Source organism: Sminthopsis crassicaudata, chromosome 4 (genome assembly GCF_048593235.1).
Source record: "Sminthopsis crassicaudata isolate SCR6 chromosome 4, ASM4859323v1, whole genome shotgun sequence".
NCBI classification, from domain to species: Eukaryota; Metazoa; Chordata; class Mammalia; order Dasyuromorphia; family Dasyuridae; genus Sminthopsis; species Sminthopsis crassicaudata.
This window is the reverse complement of record NC_133620.1, coordinates 175,009,565-175,028,461: the sequence shown is the minus strand read 5'-3', so window position 1 is coordinate 175,028,461 and position 18,897 is coordinate 175,009,565. Positions and strand designations below refer to the sequence as shown.

General features: G+C 34.7%; 1 protein-coding gene across 21 annotated transcripts in view; it reads left to right on the top strand.

Annotated features, from left to right (window-relative positions):
* Window positions 1-18,897, top strand: part of TPD52L1 (TPD52 like 1) — a 139,875-nt gene that overhangs the window by 6,167 nt on the left and 114,811 nt on the right. For 4 of the 21 annotated variants that reach the window (XR_012489207.1, XM_074309945.1, XM_074309941.1 and 1 more), the window contains exon 2: window positions 14,412-14,468. The exons of the other annotated variants lie outside the window; for them this stretch is intronic. The gene's annotated coding sequence lies outside the window, so the exon portion shown is untranslated. The remainder of the gene's footprint in view (window positions 1-14,411; window positions 14,469-18,897) is intronic. 21 annotated transcript variants of the gene reach the window in all.

Here is an 18,897-nt window from a genome sequence, read left to right as displayed (position 1 = left end):
TGCCTATTTCTTGACATTCTGGGAATGTAAATGTTTACCCTGTTTATAGATAGATTTTAGAGACCAGGAAATAGGACTGTAGTACCTGGAGAGATAGAACCAGGTATTTGTTGCAAAACAAGGCTCTTTTACTCTATCCAGTGGCTTAGATTTTAGATTAATTCACTCATTGGATCACATGTTTATTAAGCACTTGTGTTGCCAAGTACTATGATATTGGGGAGGGAGGTGGTTTATTTAGATAAAATAGGGCCCTTGTTCTCATTGAGCTTATATCTCTTAGGGAAGAATAAGACAAAACTACAGTTATAATATACATAAGTAATGAGAGAAATGAATATTAAATAATCAGTATTGGGGAGATCCATCCAGGGTTTTTCCCTTTCCTATCTCCTCATTCTCTATTGGTTGAAGTCTGCATCAGAAGGGCCCTACTGATGATGAGATTGGATTAACTTTCTGCTCAATCTAACTCTGGCTTTGTCTCCCTCCCACTTCTCCAATCCTTTATCTAAATTGCCTGAATATGGGAGTCATCTGGGAGGAGAGTGATTATAGTGGTCTACCTCATAATAGTTATTCTTCTCAATAATTTTTAATTAATCAAAGTTGATTGCCACTCTCTAGAATACCCTCTTTTCCAAGGGCATATAAGCATTGAATAGGTTCTATGGCATTTGAGAGTGACACTGATCCCTTTTTAATTAATTAAATGCTAGCATAATTAATAAAAGTGATTAATTACTCAGAAACTGTTTCTTGAACTTTTTATATGTCAGTACATTAAAGAGTTGTATATATTAGTCAACTTGCCTTCTGGGGGAAGGAGGGGAAAAGTTGGAACAAAAGGATTTGCAATTGTCAATGCTGAAAAATTGCCCGTGCATATATCTTGGAAATAAACAGCTATAATAATAAAAAAGAGTTGTAAAAGCAAATACTTTTGTAAAGTTGGGGGTGGAGAGAAGTCATTACCAAGGGGTAGAGATTAGGGAAGGCTTCCTAGAAGTGATGGTATTTAAAAGATGAGAAATAATTCAATAGGTGAAAAGGAGAGAAGACCTAGGTATAGGTAACAGTATGAACTTAGTTTAAAAATGGGAGAACCTAGCTGATGTTTGGGGTCCAGAGAGTTGGGTTAAGGGAATTGGAAAGGATGCATGATTTTATCTTAGTGCATATTCCTTGCATAATGGAGATCCCAGCCTTTCCCATCACTTAGTGACTTGTTTAATGAATTTCTATGCCTAAAACAACAACAACAAAAAATTGTCACTTAGTGGCCAACCTTTTGGTTATCAGTCTTTCTAAATTTAGCTAAGGTGGTCCTCATAGAACAGTCTTTTGTTAGACACAAAAGGGACCCTGCCTAAGCTTGGGGTCTACACTGGGAAATCTTCATGTCATGAGGAAGCCTTTTAATAGAACTTTGGTTAAGGATGTTAATAGAAAAATATAGGTATAATGTATATACATACTTGATACTGGGTCTGTTGTTGATGTTTGATTTGGAAGGGATCAAACAAATGATCTAAAACAAACTCTACCTAAAGTATAAATTTCCTCTAGATCATTCTTGACTAGTTGTATGACTTCTTAAATTCCACCAGGGATAAGAAACTCAGAATGTCTTTATGGCAGCTCACTTCGATTTTAGACAGTTCTAATTGTTAGGCTGCTTGTCTTTTAGAGTTGAAATGAGTCCAATTGTCACTGGTGGCTAAATGATACTTTCTCCTTAGCGACCAAAGAAAAGGAATCTATAATACCTGATTTCAGGATCTTTGTCCTTGTTCCTACATGTCAATGATCAGTAATAAAAGAGTAAAACAGCAAGGCAGCTTGAAGGCTATGCATATTAGTTGAGAATCATTACCTTGTGGGGGGAAAAAAAAACAAAACAACAAACTTTAACTTTACAGTCTTAATCTTTTCCTACATTATTGTAGTTTTGAAATCCTTTTGCAATTTAGTTCCATAATGATTTGAAAGGGACTCTTCTAAATTAGTATGTAGTGAGTCAATTAAGGATCTGTAAAGGTTGACCAGTAACTGCACATTATCAATCTGTTACTATACTTTTGTTGGATATTTAAGAGAGAAACTAATTTATTTAAAAAAAAAAAAAAAGACTGAATTGAAAGTTATTGTTAAAGAGTCAGGAAAGGTAGAATATTATGTTAATGAGTTTATGAATTACCAAAAGGAAGGCTTGAGCCTTTAAGGAGGAATGAATTTTAAATAGTCTTTTAACAGTATGAAGTATTTCTAAGGACTGTGTTTTAGGAAAGGGAATTAGGTCCCCACATTAAATCAGAACTCATTAAGAATACCCTCATTTGTTAATTTCATTGAATTGTTCCTAGATCTGCTTCTTGAAGGTATCTTTATTTTAGTGATAGTGCTAGTCTTTAACATGGTAATAAATATATTTTCTCTCTGTAACATTATTCATTTTGTTATTTTGAACTTGTGATTATTTCAATTAATACACAGTGTGTGTGTGTGTGTGAGACATTCACTTTCGAATTTCTTTGATTATTTCAGTCAGGCAATAAATATTAAGTGCCAGATACTATTCTAAATACTGGGATTAGAAATTTAAAAAAGAAAACAGCCTTGTCCTTAAGGAGCTTACAGTTTAACAGGTGAAAGACAACACACAAAAGGAAGGTGAAAGGTGAAGGGCCACAAAGATATAATGGAGAATTGTAGAGGACAGAGAAATTGGAAATGAGATGTTTAGCCTGGACGTGGAAATTCTGAGAAGAGCTCTCTGCTCTCCAATTGGAGTGGATACTGCTGAGGTGTGATTTCCAGGGCTGATGTGATCTCTTGCAGAACGAAGAGGTTTCTAGGGCATTTTGGAGAAGTTGGAGGAGTGTAGAAATTCCCAGGTGGGAAATCAAGAGATGACTGGTCTGGTTATGTGGTTATGTGTATATTATGTTTTACTTTTTTCTGTTGAGGTATCTTTATATAGATTTTGAGACCCTTTGAGAGCTTGCAAGATGTTAAAACCTTATAATTAGAGACTGTTATTGGCACAGCTTGTCAAAATCCCTTACAAATTAAGCTGCTAATTTCACAAGATAAAAACTTGGAGGAAAAAAGCTCTTTGTACTTGTCTATCAGTTGACCCATTTTGGCTCTCTTTGATTTTCACAGATGCATATGATATTGAACCAGGCACAAAACTTAGGAGTACTGGAAAATACCAATAAATCCTGGCAGTAAATCCCAACATCCTGGCTTCCAAAATAAGGTCATTTCTGAGTTTGACGAAAGAAGTATTTACCTTTGGTGGATGAAAAGAGAACGAAGGGGAAAGGATGAAGCATCTATTAGGAGCCTACTACGTGCCAGGCATTATGCTATGCACTTTGATGTAGATTGAACTAGAAAGAAAGTTACAATCCTGGTAACCTTTAGTAATTTATCTTAATATGGGGTCCTCAACAAGAGACTTTCAGATAAATATCATTTTACATGCCTTGAAAAAACTTGAGAGTTTTTACCACCTTCTGCCTACCCAAATATCTGAACCATCATGTGGTCTGTATCCATCAGAAATCCTAGTTGGGAACCCTATCTATGAGTTTCAGGCACCTCCTTGAACTAATTTCTCTTTAGTGCTAGTGGAGTTGTTTTGGGGATTGGGACCTCAGTGTTTTAGGCAGATTTATGATCAAATAAAGTGAGAGAACTTTTGATCTGCCACGTTTTTCCCCAAGTGTGATTAATTCAAACCAACTAACTTAATCACCAATCCTCATGTTGGCACTTTAGTATTCAGAAATCTTTTCTAATGGAGGAAAGCATAATTTTAAATGGACATGATATTTTTCTTTGCTGTCCATGTTGTATCATTAAATATGCATGTTTTTAATATTTAAAAATATTTGAAACAGAAAAATGGTTCTACAGTATGGAAACCTAATTCAAAATGAAATGGAGTTACTGAACATTTCCACATTGTCTCATGCGGCTTGATCTTTCCTTTCACTTAGGAAATCAATAAAGTTACCACTGAATCTGAGAATTATATTATCTATGACTTTGTTTCTTTGAGTCATGTTTTTCCTAGAGCTGAGGAAGGTAATGAAATAATTTGGTTGAAAGGGTCTTTCCAAAAGAATGAGTGACCAGAGATGGAAATAATGAAAACAGAAGAATGAAGTAGATGAGAATATGAATTGAAAGTTATATATAACTATAGTTAATTTAGCTGTAAGACTCTTAAATCCCAAATTTAAAATTTTCATTCCTACAATTTCTTTCTTATGGGTCATAAAATATTGACTCCTAAGTGATCCCTTCCAGTTAGTGTCTCCCTGTTTTTTTCCTTCCCCCTTCTCCCCTCCCCCAAATATAGTTGTTTCTGTCTGTTAGAACAAATCAGCCTCTGACCTATGGATGGCCAGAGCCAAATGACAGGTTAGAAACAGAAGACTCAGGAATCAAACAAGTTTAATTTCAATGTAAGGGAAATAGCTTGCCCGCAAGGTGGAAATCTAGACATGTGCTTGGTCCCTATGCCTGGGGGAGGAACCTGCTTTAATGTAGGCAAATCTCAATATTTTTTATAAAGGCTATGAAGTGAGCTGTAGCCCAACAATGAGGGGTGGGTAATAGCAATAACACACCAAGTTTGATTCATGTTAGGGCTTCATGACCAGAACTTGTACAAGTTTAGAGAATACCTACTGTTAGTTAAGTGATTTTGCCAGGGGGTGAGGTCAAAGATTCAGAGGGTGAGCACTAAGGATTGTTCTTTGCTTTAGCTTTAGCTCTGAAAAACAGAGTGTCTCTTAATATCTTGCCACTACTTATTTATTCTGTGTTTTTGAAGTGATTAAATTGTTTCCTATTTATTTTTTGATTATAATGGAAAATTTTAATGCTCATAATTTTTATTCTAAGTGCTATCGCTTCTGAATAATCATTGCAGCATTGAGGAATATACATAATTCTAGCTCTTCTACATTTTACCTCTCTGTCTTTAAGCATCTCTCTTTTTTCTTTTTCTTTCTTTTTGTTTTTGCTCTGTTCTATTTGGAACTCTTTTTTTTTTTTTTTTTTTTTTTTTTTTGCTCTGTTCTATTTGGAACTCCCTTTCTTTAAAATAAGGGAGTTGGATTGGGTGAACTTTAAGGTTCTTTTAAAAGCCAACAGCCTCAGACTGTGATCCTTTTTTTTTTTTTTTAAAGTGAAGAAGAGAGAAGCCAAGGAAGGTAGAGAAAAACAGAAAATGTCATGGATGGTGAAACAATGGAGAAAGCATTTGATGACTTTGGCTTTTCCTTTTTCTTAACAAAAACAATTCCTCTGACATTGTTGATGACATCATATGATGTGACCATCCTAAAATACTCAGTAGTAATCACAACAAGCCCTGAATCTCCATTTAAATATAGTCATTTAACTCAAGCTTATTCTATCTTTGGCATAACTCCTACCACAAATTAAATTTAGTTTTCTTAAGTCAAGCAAAGATGAGTAAATGAGATGATGCCGAAAGAAATCAGATTATGAGGTGAGATGGTAGAACACCTATATAAATGGTATAAATAAATGGTAACTTAAAATTTTAAAAAAATAATTGTAAATGGCTGTTCCATTGTTTTACCCTTATTTAGAACTAATCTTCCTTAAAGGAATAGGCTGGGAATAATTTTATTTTTCTCAAAATACACAGTTCAAGAAACATTCATTGAGTATCTACTGTTCATCTGGCAATGTGCTAAATGTTGTTTTTATCCTTTAGGAAGTTATAATCTAATAGGACATGATGAGTACACAAAATAATCTTATTACAAATAAGAATATGACCTGTGTCCAAGAGAGGAATCCAAAAAGTCCTATGAGAGTTCATGCTCCTTGAGAATTGTATTCATTACTGGAGAGAAGGGTAGATAGAGTGCCAAAGAGTGCCAAGGAATTAAGGAATTGAAGGAATTAAGAGGTGTTTGGCTTGGAGAGGAGCAAACTGGTGGTAGGAAATGGGATGAGAAAGTCATGATAGTTATTCTCAAATAGCTAATGGGATGTTTTGTGCAAAGAGAGATTGGCTTTTGGTTCTAGAGGTCAGAACTAGGAGCAACAGGTAGAAGCTGAGTCCTTAACAGGAGTGCCTCAGGAGGGTTGATTGACCTTTATCGAAGTACTTTAGACAGAATGTATGACCACTTGTCAGGGATGTTACAAGGATTTTGTCATTGGTTATTGGTTCAAGGAGATGACCATTCTGCCTCTGATAATGTTTAATTTGGTGATTGCTTTTGACTTAAGGAGATAAAGGAAGATTTTACTTAAGGAAGTGGCCTCTGAGTTGACCTTGAATATTAGAGAGGATATCAGTAGGCAGATTGTTGGAGGGGGAAGAGAATGGGAAGAGGAAGAAAGGAACTGGGATAAGAAAGGGAAAAAAATACACACCCACATGTACCACATTTATTAAAAAAAATATGTTAATCGGTATACTGTCAGATTCTAGTATGCTTTTGAGATGAAATTGGCAAATTTTTGTATTATGATTCTAATTCTTTACAAATAGTTTAATAATTAAGGACTAGGTAAGTTATTTTATTGTTAATTTTCCAGATGAAGAAATTTTCTTCTACCAATGCAGATAGAGCACCTCAAATGTATAATCTGATAACTACCTAGAAAGTGACCTGCCCCAGAGTCACATAATCATTATATGTTAGAACCAGGCCTTGAATATGTTCTTATCCATTATACCCTGCTGTTTTCAATTTATAGATGAGGGAAAAAAGATGAGGCCCAGGACAATTCAAAGACTTTTCCTGTTTGTGTCATACTTCTTTCTCCATTGAATAAAACACTTAGGAAAAAAAAAAATCTGTACCTTTTGACTTTTCATTAGCTAATTTTATTTTTCTGGCCTTTAGCTCTTTGGAAGTTGATTGCTACAGTACAGCTTTAGTGAAGGAATGATAAAGTACATTAGAGATAGAATATCTTCTAGGTGACAGAACTTCAGAAATCTAGTGTGTCTGTTGTTTAGCAGCATGCTGGAGACCTCTGAGGATTCCAAGACACTTTTGATAGCCTAGACAGTTCTGTGCTTCTTTAAGACTTGAAAAGGCATTTTAAATATTTTTTGGGGAGGGACCAGAGACTCAAATATGAATATTTTTTTTTTTTATTTTTTTATTTTATTTTATAATTATAACATTTTTTGACAGTACATATGCATGGGTAATTTTTTACAACATTATCCCTTGCACTTACTTCTATTCAGATTTTTTCCCTTCCTCCCCCAACCCCCTCCCCCAGATGGCAAGCAGTCTTATATATGTTAAATATATTACAGTATAATTTAGATACAATATATGTGTGTAGAACCGAATTTTTTGTTGCACAGGAAGAATTGGATTCAGAAGGTAAAAATAACAGTTTACATTCATTTCCCAGTGTTCCTTTTCTGGATGTAGCTGGTTCTGTCCATCATTAATCAATTGGAATTGGATTAGCTCTTCTCTATGTTGAAGAAATCCACTTCCATCAGCATACATCCTCGTACAGTATCATTGTTGAAGTGTATAATGATCTTCTGGTTCTGCTCGTTTCACTCAGCATCAGTTGATGTAAGTCTCTCCAAGCCTCTCTGTATTTCTCCTGTTGGTCATTTCTTATAGAACAATAATATTCCATAACATTCATATACCATAGTTTACCCAACCATTCTCCAATTGATGGACATCCATTCATCTTCCAGCTTCTAGCCACTATGAAAAGGGCTGCCACAAACATTTTGGCACATACAGGACCCTTTCCCTTCTCTAGTAGTTCCTTGGGGTATAAGCCCAGTAGTAGTATGGCTGGGTCAAAGGGTATGCACATTTTGATAACTTTTTGGGCATAATTCCAGATTGCTCTCCAGAATGGTTGGATTCTTTCACAACTCCACCAACAATGCATCAGTGTCCCAGTTTTCCCACAGCCCCTCCAACATTCATCGTTATTTGTTCCTGTCATCTTAGCCAATCTGACAGGTGTGTAATGATACCTCAGAGTTGTCTTAATTTGCATTTCTCTGATCAATAGTGATTTGGAACACTCTTTCATATGAGTGGAAATAGTTTTAATTTCATCATCTGAAAATTGTCTGTTCATATCCTTTGACCATTTATCAATTGGAGAATGGCTTGATTTCTTATAAATTAAAGTCAATTCTCTGTATATTTTGGAGATGAGGCCTTTATCAGAACCTTTAACTGTAAAAATTTTTTCCCAATTTGTTACTTCCCTTCTAATCTTGTTTGCATTAGTTTTGTTTGTGCAGAAACTTTTTAATTTGGTGTAATCAAAATGTTCTATTTTGTGATCAATAATGGTCTCTAGTTCTCCCTTGGACACAAACTCCTTCCTCCTCCACAAGTCTGAGAGGTAAACCATCCCATGTTCCTCCAATTTATTTATGATTTCGTTCTTTATGCCTAAATCTTGGACCCATTTTGATCTAATCTTAGTATGTGGTGTTAAATGTGGGTCCATGCCTAGTTTCTGCCATACTAATTTCCAGTTTTCCCAGCAGTTTTTGTCAAATAATGAATTCTTATCCCAAAATTTGGGATCTTTGGGTTTGTCAAAGATTAGATTGCTATTTTTATTTACTATCTTGCCCTGTAAACCTAACCTATGCCACTGATCAACTAGTCTATTTCTTAGCCAATACCAAATGGTTTTGGTGATTGTTGCTTTATAATATAGCTTTAAATCAGGTACACTTAGACCACCTTCCTCTGACTTTTTTTTCATTAGTTCCCTTGCAATTCTCGACCTTTTATTCTTCCATATGAATTTTGTTGTTATTTTTTCTAGGTCATTAAAATAGTTTCTTGGGAGTCTGATTGGTATAGCACTAAATAAATAGATTAGTTTGGGGAGTATTGTCATCTTTATTATATTCGCTCGGCCTATCCAAGAACATTGAATGTCTTTCCAATTATTTAAATCTGACTTTATCTCAAATATGAATATTTATGAGTACTGGATGTTCACAGCACTATATTTCTTAATTTTTGTTTTCAAAACAAAACCACTAAATTTAAACTCTTTGATATAATGAGACATATATATATGTATATGTATATATATATATATACATACATATGTATATATATATACATACATATATATATATATATATGATAATCTCAACAAAAAGTCTTATAAGGAAGGCAATGATAGGGTGACTTTAGGAATTTTCCGTGCTTTTCCTTAATAAGTTAAAAGGCTAATGGAAATTTACTCCACTGATAACAGGATTGTAGTTCTTGGGCTGTCTGACAGAGCTCCAATATGAAATTCAGGAAATCTTTTTTCTCTTTTTTTCTTTCTCTCACATCCAATTTATAGAGGTAATTATATCTGCTTATAAGAATCAGGAAAAAAAGATTGTCATCCATGTTATATCATTTAGGACATCATAAATGTTAACTAGTATGTGAACTGTCTATTATGTCTGTTTATTTCCTTCCCCTTCCTTTGCTTTTATGAATTGTGGCAAGGAACATTTAGCTGCATAATGGAATATGTTTATTTTCAATAGCTAGGTAGGATCATATGTGTGTGTGTGTATGTGAGTGTATGCTTGTATATATATATTCACATATTTTTTCCTATCTTATATATCCACAACATATACCATCACTGCATTCAAGACAATGTTGATTATAAGTCAGAAAAAATATTTACATATTTTAGTCAACTATTAAATTAACAACAACAACAAAAAAAAAAAAAAGACCGAAAAATCAGCTTGAATTTACCAGCCTGATAAATTTGTTTTATGACTGGGAACATTGGATTTTTATTGGTTTGGTAGGGTTACTTGCCTTGTAGGGATTTAAGTAGTAACATGATTATTTAAAGAATTTCTGAGCCTTAATCTCACTGTACTGGGTATCCCAAAAGTCTTTGTGTAGCATTAAGCTATTAAAACTTAATCTTGCACTCCCTGCACCCTGTAGTGGTGCATTCTATGTTAGAAACTCTTAAATTACAGCATACAGATCCCTTTTTTATTATTTTCTGTGATCACATTTAATAAAATGTAGATCTAGAAAGAATAAAGAAATAAGGAAGTATAGTTTACCTATATTATCCTAGTCTTTCATATTAAGCAATAATTTAAACATATGCTTACCTAGTACTAATATTTAACTGATAGATGCTGGTGTTAGGTCTTTAGATGACACTTAATTCTGTGATAGGTTAAGAAAAGTAGAGGAAAATATATGAGAGTTGGGTTTGGGGATAGAGTGGGGGATTAGAGTATCTCCTACTCTTAAAAAAAATCTGAATCTTCTTCTTACAGTCATATTTGAACTTTTTTCTTGGCAATGTCATTAAACATTCTCAGAAAAGAAGACATGGTAGAATTGGGTGAATTTGTCAACATCTAGTCAAATACATCTTGCCCATCCCATGTTGATAGGTCTAGAATCATGAAATGTGTTAGACGTTAACCTTTAGAAATTACTTAGAACAAATCTTACAATTTATAGTTGTGGAACCCAAAACATAGAGGGTTAAATGGCTTCCTGAAGGTCACACAGGTTGTTAGGGGAAGAGGAAGAAGTAGAACCCAGGTCTGCAGATTCCTAATCAGTGTTCTTTCCATCAGAACAAGCTGCCTCTTTGACTGAAGGCTGCTGGCAGAGTGTGGGAGACTTTTTGTTGCTTTAAGCTTCTTTAGCTCCATGTGCAGTATAATGGTTAGTGAATTTAATAACATTGGGACATTAGAAAAAAAAAGCATCAAGTTATCAAGTCTGTAAATGATGTCTTTATTATGAAAAAGTATTATGGAATATGAACATGACTCCTTTCCTTATTGTTACTTTTGCAATAATATTAGCTCACATAAACACAGTACTTTAGCATTTACAAAAGGTTTTACTTGCCTTATTTGAGTTTCACAGTGGATTTGTGCTGGCTGTTGCTATTTTATTATTCCCATTTCAGAGATGAGGAAACTAAAGCTGAGGTAGTATTTGATAGAATCCATTCTATTTCACCAGTGAACGTTCTAGGGGGTCCTAGAGAAGCTGATTGCCTTCACTAGTGAATCAATTCAATTAAGCTATAGAAATACTTTGTAGTGACTATTCCAAAATGTCATTCCTGGGACTTTCTTTTGGCATTTTCAGCCACTGTGGAGAAGGAAGGAATTTGTGGCCAAAGAAGAGCTAGAATATCTTGTAGAATGCAAAATGAATAATTTTGATTATAATATGTTTAAAAGGCTTTGTACAAACAAAAATCAATGCAGACAAAACTAGAAGGGAAGCAATAAATGGAAAAAATTTTTACATCCAAGGGTTCTGATAAAGTCCTCGTTTCTAAAATATGAAGGAATTGACTCAGATTTATAAAAACACAATCCATTATCCAATTGATAAATGGTCAAAAGATATGAACAATTTTCAGATGAAGAAATTTAAAACCATTTATAATCATATGAAAAATGCTCTAAATCATTATTGATCAGAGAAATGCAAATTAAGACTAATCTGAGGTACCACTACACACCTCTTAGCTGGGATAAGTTGATAAGGAAAAGATAATGATGAATGTTGGATGGGATGTGGCAAAACTGGGACATTAATACATTGTTGGTGGAGTTGTGAACTGATCCCACCATAATGTAGAGCAATTTGGAATTGTTCCCAAAGAGCTATCAAATTGTGCATATCTTTTTATTCAGCAGTGTTTCTCCTGGGCTTATATCCCAAAGAGATCATAAAAAGGGAAAAAGGACCCACATTTACAAAAATGTTTATGGCAGCCCTTTGAATATAGTGGCAAGGAATTGGAAATTAAATGGCTGCCCATTAGTTGAAGAATGGTTGAAAAAGTTATGGTATATGAATATTATGGAATATTTATTGTTCTATAAACAATAAGAAACGATTAGCAGGATGAATATATGGGGGCCTGGAGAGACTTACATGAACTGATGCTAAGTTAAGTGAGCAGAACCAGGAGATCATTGTACATGGCAACAAGAAGATTATATGATGATCAATTCTGATGAATGTGACTGTTTTCAACAATGAGATGATTCAGGCCAATTACACTGGTTGTATGATGGAAAGAGCCATCTGCACCTAGAGAGAGCACTGTGGGGACTGAATGTGAATTATAACATAATTTTTTCACTTTTTTTGTTGTTAGCTTGCATTTTATTATTTTTTTCTTTTTTCCTTTTTGATCTGATTTTTCTTTTGCACCATGACAATTGTGGAAATATATATATAGAAGAATTGCATATTTAACATATATTGAATTACTTGTCATCTAGGGGAGGGGATGGAGGGAAGGGAAGGGAAAAACTATTGAAATATAAGGTTTTGCAAAGGTGAATGTTGAAAATTATCTATGCATATGTTTTGAAAATAAGCAGCTTTAATTAAAAAAAAAAAGTACTAGGAGAGAGTGGTATCCCAAAAACCTATTGAGAAGAAAGTATAGAGGAGTATTAAAGTCTGCAAATAAACCAAGAAAAAGGATTGAGCAAAGGGCTTGAATTTGGTAATTAGGAAATCACTGGTAATTTAGGAGAATGCAATTTTGGTGGAGTGAAGGTCTGAAATGGAACTCTTGGGGGAATGGAATGAGAAAAAAAGAAAAGGGAAGAAAGTAGAGGCATCTTTGAACAGTTTTTCAAGTAGTTTGGCCACAGAGGGCAGAAAAGAGATGCAATAGTAGTGGAGATGGAAGGATCAAGTCAGCCTTTTTTTTTTTTTTTTTTTTTTTTTTGAGGACATGGGAGGCACGTTTGTAGGTAGTAAGGAATGAGCCTGTAGATATTGAAGACAATAGGAATGACTGAGAAGGCAGTCTGTTTGAAGAGATGGGATGGAACAGGGTTTTTTGTTTTTGCCTTTGCAAGGAATAAGGCCATCTCATCATGTAACAGGGGTGAAGAAGGAGAAAATAGCAAGAGAGTGAACTCATGGTGAATAGCTTCAATTTTTTTCTCTAAAATATGTGGTAAGGTTTTCAGCAAAGAGGATTGAAGGAGAATTGAAAAAGTTGAGAATAATTACCAGGGAAAAAAGGAGAATGAGTTGAAAAGGGTAGTTTAGAAGGCTAGCAATCCCTGTTTTGATCAGCTCAGTTGAGGTTGTCTAATATAAATTTGTAGTGGACCCAATCAGAATGGTTCCATGATTTTCTCTATCTTTGTTGAGCAGCATGTGTGAAGGAGTAAAGATAGCAGATAATTGGATCAAGTAGCTGCTGGGGTCTCTTCCAGTTTTCAGATTCCATTATTCTGTGGACTGCAGAACTGGAATTCAAGGTCTTCTAGAAGAATTTTATTTCTTTCCTTGAAAAGGGGTCTTTAGGCTTTATTAGGCTGCCACAGGGATTTGTGACATACAAAAAGCTTAACTTTGATCTAGTAATCAATTTTGAAGCATCAGTCATATGAAAAAGAGTTACTCATTTGTATTCTTTTTTTAATCATTACTTGTTCAATACCCACTTCTTTACAAAACCATCATTTCTACTCTGAATATCTTCATGGCATTAGTTTTAGTGCTGGATTGAATTAGATTTTTTTTCTTTTAAAATTTTATTAGTATTTTATTTTTCTAAATACACATAAAGATATTTTTCAACAAACATTTTTTAAAACTTTGTGTTCCAAATGTTTCTCCCTCTCTTCCTTACCTTCCCCCTCCCCAAGATAGCAAGCAATGTGATATAGATTAAATATGTGCAATCCTTTTAAATATATTTTCATAATCTTGTTGTACAAGAAAAATCAGACCACAAGAAAGAAAACAAAAGAACAAAAAGAAGAAAATACTATGTTTTGAACCACATTCAGTTTCTATAGCTCACTTTCTGGATGTGATTGGCATTTTCCATACCAAGTTTATTGGAATTGCCTTGAAGCATCCCCTTGTTGAGAAGAGCCAAGTCCCTAAGTTGATCATCACATAATCTTGCTGTTGTGTACAATGTTCTCTAGTTTTATGCACTTCATCTAGCATCCATTCATGTGAGTCTTTCCAGGCTTTTCTGAAATCAGCCTACTTTGTTATTTCTTATATTACAATAATGTTGAATTAGGTCTTTGAAGAAGTCAAAGAAAAATCGCTATCAATCAGTCATCAGAGAGAGACTTGTATCAATGTGATCTAATGCATGACAATATTTCTTATGCACCAACAGATATTTTATTGACTTTCCCAGATAACTTTTTAATCAGTTTTTTTCCCTTTTGGTTCAAACCCACGATTTCCTAACATGTAATACTTCTGGTATGAAAATTATTTTAGGATTTATAAAATGATAGAGAACAGATTTAGATCTGGAAGTGACCTTAGAAGGGCATTGAATCCTACTACTTCCTTGTTTTTCAGATGAGAAAATTGAGGCTGAGTTTGGTTCAGTGATTTTTCCAGGATCACACAGTTGAAGTAGGATGTGAACTCAGATTTTCTTGATTCCACTCCCAGCACTTTATCTACTGTGCCATATATCTAAGTCTTAGAGAGTTGCCTGGGTCACCAAGAAGTTAAAGGTATTTGATCTGATGCTAAGATATGATTTTGAACCATATTTATAATCATGCCTCAGCAGACTGGTCTGAAAAGAAGATAGAATAGATAACCACTTATATTGCATGATTTCAGGAACCTTAGGAAGAATTCTGCCCAGCTTTAGTCTCCCTCAAGTTCACACAGGACTGAAGTTCTGCATTTAGTGATTAGGCTTAAGGCTCTGACCCTTTTTGGATGTAGATACCTCAACTAGAAGTTAAGGTCTTAAGTTTTAGTCATCTATTTACACTTCAAAATGAAATAATGTATGAGATTCTTTCTTGTGGCCAGATTTTTCCTCTTGAAAATGTGAGACCAGTTTGAGGGTCTAAAGAGGACACCAGCTTCTTAAATGGGTAAGAGAGAGGGAAAATGAATGGAATGGATATATAATGACTTTTCCTACCTTAACTATGATGAGCTTGTCCTAAACAATTCAAATAATTTTTAAATGCCAGCTGGATTTGGAATTGGAGATCCTAGGTTCAATTCCAGGTCTATTGTTTATAAACTGTGTAACTTTTGGCAAGTGACTTAAGTCTGTCTGGATCTCCTTTTGCTAATCTGCAAAATGAGGAAGAAAATTGAATATTCTCCATAGTCTCTTAATGCCCCATCTTACCCAAAATCGATGAACCTGAAAAACTGATCTGATTTCCTAGCTTATTTAAAGTATAATTTTAGTCTCATGTAATTTAAAATTATTCTGTGAGCGTAATTTAAAAAATCCTTATGGTATTAAAAGAAAGGAAAATGTTTATTTAGAATCATGGAATCTTGGTTTTGGGAGCAATCTTATTATCCCACGCAGATCAGTCTCCCTCTAAAATGTGAGAGGAATTCAGCTTGGGATGTTGTAATACAAGTTATGCTGATTTTCTGTGGGCCCCATGTACCTGTGGGGTTTCTGCTGAAAAGGGGATCATCATTGCATTTTATAATCTTTTTGGCTCTTTTAATTGCTTATTGGTAAAGATATTTTAAACTGTATTCTATATCTTTGAAGAATATCTTGACTACATTTTAACCCTCAAGCTAGACTCTTTGAACTGACCTGTACATCTTTTTGGGGGTTGGGGCATTAGACCCCAAAAGTAGATAGTAGGATTACAGGCAGGTGTCAGAAGTTATCTCTAAAGAATCTGTAGGCTTAGAATTTCTTCAAATTAAAGGGTAAAGATTTTATTATGCTGCTAAAAGTGGGCTAAATCTATGAGGGTTTTAGCAAAGAAAAGGAATTTTAGCATTTAACAAGGGGAAGACATCTGTAAGAGGGAAGATGGGGTTAAGGAGTGGCAAGTTGGGGGTTGGGGGTTACATCATTGACTGGCAGGCTAATCCTAAAAGGGATGTAGCACCCTAAAAAGGGTGAGCTAGTGAGGTACAGTTAGGTTCTTTTACAGGGGAAATATAATTTTAGAAGATTGATATAACTTGGGTTTCTGTAGTGGGGTTATGATGATTTTGTTCAATGCAAGCTAAGAATTTTTCCAGAGACCAATGCCTGAAGTGGGGCTATGATAAAGGTCCATTTGAACAAAAGGCTTAATCAAAATAAAGTCCACTTACAATCCTATCTGAGCTCTTCCTGCTTGCCTATGGGAGTAACTAGGCTTCCAGTAGTTCAGGTTCTTTGCCCATCTAGCTACTAAGGACATCAGTCTGACTGGTGATTGGTCTAATCTGGACCCAATACATATATTTTTGCAGCTTAAAATTGAATTATATTCTACACACACACACACACACACACACACACACACACACACACACACACACACACACACTTTTGACTCACTGAGCTTGCTGTTATTATAACCCTCACCAGATGATTTCTTCTAACTTCTAGCCAAATTTATTACATTCTTTTTCCACACATTTGATTTAAAAAATACCTCTTGGTAGGAATTTATTTCCCTCTGCTTTTCCTTTGGATCTTAATTCTGTCTCACTGTATTTGCTATCCCTTTCATTTTTAAATCAATTAAAATTTTCTAAGCATCTACTTTATTCCCTGTATCACTTTGGGGCCTAGGTATTAATGCTCAAGTCACTTACCTGTTTCTTCATCTGTAAAATAAGAATAATAATAGCACCTACTTCACAGAATTATATAGATCATATTTAGCAACTAACACTTGTAAAGCATTATACAAACTTTAAAGTACTGGCTCTCAAATGCATTATTAGAACCAAGTTCTTCCTTGACAAGAGTTCCTTGTAGTCATGGGTCATGGGTCTTAACTTCTTCCTATTCCAAAATCAATTTTTCAGCTCTGAAAATATTTTCCTCAAATTAATAAGCATCTAAAAGAAACAAGGGCCAACTAGGTGGGGCAATAGATAGAATGCCAGGCCCAGAGTCAGGAAGACCTAAGTTTAATCAAGAAGAGATACTAACTGTATGGCCCTGGGCAAGTCATTAACCCAGTTTGCCTCAATCTCCTCATGTATAAATTCTAGAGAAGAAAATGGCAAACCACTGCACCATATTTACCAAGGAAACTCCAAATGGAGTCAAGAAGTTATCAAATGCAACTGAAATGGCTGAACCATTACAACAAAAGAAACAAATTCAGTTTTTCTCAGTCTAAAGGAAAGAACAATGGTTAAGGAGTGTAAGTTGAAGAGAGGATGATTCCTGCTGGATTGTACAAGAATTTTCCTAACAATTACAGGTATATGAAAATGATTGCTGCTTCTATATGTAGCGTTCCATTTCCCTGTACCTTACCCCATGCTTGGAATGCCTTCCCTCTGCTATTTTGAGCCTTGTTTTCTCTGAAATTCAACTTACTATGACATGAATACATGAAATCTTTCCTTTTGTGTCCCCTCTTCATTTAGCTGCTCTTCCTTCCCGAATTAGGTTGTATTTATTTTATAGATTATAAAAATGTTTATAATTGTATATGCCTACTCTCTTTCATGAAAATGTAACCTTGAGGGCAAGAGACTATCATTTTGGTCTTGGTATCTAAATGCTTAATTACATAGTAAGGGGTTTTAATGATTGACCAATAACTGTTTCCCCTCACCAGAGGTCTAAATACCAGAGCAAGGGCAAGGGTTTTATGACCACTTTGGGGGAATATTGTACTATGAGAACTTGATCAGACACTGTTCATCTATACTGTTTAAGTGACCTCTGAGTTCCTTCTGAACTCTGAAATTCTGTGATTCTATGATTCCTTAACCTACAAAACTAATGAATAAGGGAGGGTATTAAATAGACAATATTTTTGTCTCTGGTACTACTTTATGCTTGTTTTAAACATTCTTAGAACAGTTCAGGATTACCTTAAACAGAATTGGGTGTCACTAGTGTCAAAAGTCCAAATTAAATTTTTAAAAAATTTTATTGGTGAGGCAATTGTGGTTAAGTGACTTGCCCAAGGTCACACAGCTAGGAAATGTTAAGTGTCTGAGACCATATTTGAACTCAGGTCCTCCTGACTCCAGGGCTGGTGCTCTATTTACTGTACTATTAGCTGCCTTTCAAATTAAAATTTTAAAGCAAGATCTGTTTGAAAGGAGTGTGCTACCAAGAACACCTGTCACCTGTAGTGATTATTTGTTCATGGAGCATAGATTGGGTGTTAATTACATGTATTCACAGAGTGCACCTAATAGAAGGGAGGAAGTTAATATTTCTGGGAAAACTTTGTTTTTCCTGAATATTTAATCATGCATCAGGTCACAGTGCTACTTTGCATCCAGTGTCTTATTTTAAAATAAATAAATAAATAAAATAATAAAACAGTACTGTCTGCATTCTCTTTGAGCCCCACAAAAACCAAACTTAGGTATTTGGAATTGCCTAATACTTTATCATAGCCTAGCCCTTCAGTACATACATATTATTATTCTGATTCTTCACAATATCTTTAAAAATGGCATGGCCAAATTGGTGTGCTTGCTGGTTATGCAGGTTCTAGGAATCTGAAGTCCCCAAGGAGTAAAATTATTATCTGTTGTTAGTAATCAAAGAGACAAGAATTCAGCCTTGGCTTAATAATGGTTTTTCCTGTTTGGGCTCTGAAAGCAGGAAGGGAAGAGCTGGGGCGAACTCATTAAGGTTATGATAAAGTAATGAAAATCATATTTAAGCAAGGGAACAGTGAACACATTATCTTCAGGGCTGACAAAAGGAAAACCATCAATATATAAAGTTAAAATGTTCAAGAGATCAAGTAGCACGTGTCAAGAGTTGCTCATTAGAGAAATGGATGCACAATTTTAGCAACAAATGAGACTCAAGGGATTTTGTCTATTCAGGAGGAATCAAATATTTCAGGGCCATGGC